Here is a 1219-nt window from a genome sequence, read left to right on the forward strand (position 1 = left end):
CGTGTAACAGATGAGTTCTCGTCCGAAACCCTGATACTCCGAAAGAGATTGTCCAGTTTGTACACGAGGTGCGTCCAGTTTTCGCCGTGACCCTCTCTACTCTTTTGCACATGCTATGCATGCGAAATGATGATACAATGCCAAGTTCCAACATTTCCAGAGTTCATTTCGTAGTGATTTTCAATTTCACCGTCATTTAGCTCTCTAAACAAATCGGTAAATGACTGAAAAACAGCAAATGATGTCAGAACGTGTTGGAAATTGATGACGTCGCTTTGAATGATGCATACTGAATGCAAAAATAGGCTGGTGTTCAAATAAGTTAAAAAAACATTGAAGTGCCCGTGTAACAGATGAGTTCTCGTCCAAAACCCTGATACTCCGAAAGAGATTGTCTAGTTTGTACACGTGGTGCGTCCAGTTTTCGCCGTGACCCTCTCTACTCTTTTGCACATGCTATGCGGGAGAAATGATGATACCATGCCAAGTTCCAACATTTTCAGAGTTCATTTTGTAGTGAATTTCATTTTCACCGTCATTTAGCTCTCTAAACAAATCGGTAAATGACTGAAAAACAGCAAATGATGTCAGAACGTGTTGGAAATTGATGACGTCGCTTTGAATGATGCATACTGAATGCAAAAATAGGCTGCAGTTCAAATAAGTTTAAAAAACATTGAAGTGCCCGTGTAACAGATGAGTTCTCGTCCGAAACCCTGATACTCCGAAAGAGATTGTCCAGTTTGTACACGAGGTGCGTCCAGTTTTTGCCGTGGCCCTCTCTACTCTTTTGCACATGCTATGCGGGCGAAATGATGATACTATGCCAAGTTCCAACATTTTCAGAGTTCATTTTGTAGTGATTTTTAATTTCACCATCATTTAGCTCTCTAAACAAATCGGTAACTGACTGAAAAACAGCAAATGATGTCAGAACGTGTTGGAAATTGATCACGTCGCTTTGAAAAATGCATACTGAACGCAAAAATAGGCTGGAGTTCAAATAAGTTTAAAAAACATTGAAGTGCCCGTGTAACAGATGAGTTCTCGTCCGAAACCCTGATACTACGAAAGAGATTGTCCAGTTTGTACACGAGGTGCGTCCAGTTTTCGCCGTGACCCTCTCTACTCTTTTTCACATGCTATGCGGGCGAATTGATGATACCATGCCAAGTTCCAACATTTTTAGAGTTCATTTTGTAGTGATTTTCAATTTCAC

Source organism: Triticum aestivum, chromosome 1D (assembly GCF_018294505.1).
Source record: "Triticum aestivum cultivar Chinese Spring chromosome 1D, IWGSC CS RefSeq v2.1, whole genome shotgun sequence".
Lineage (NCBI taxonomy): Eukaryota > Viridiplantae > Streptophyta > Magnoliopsida > Poales > Poaceae > Triticum > Triticum aestivum.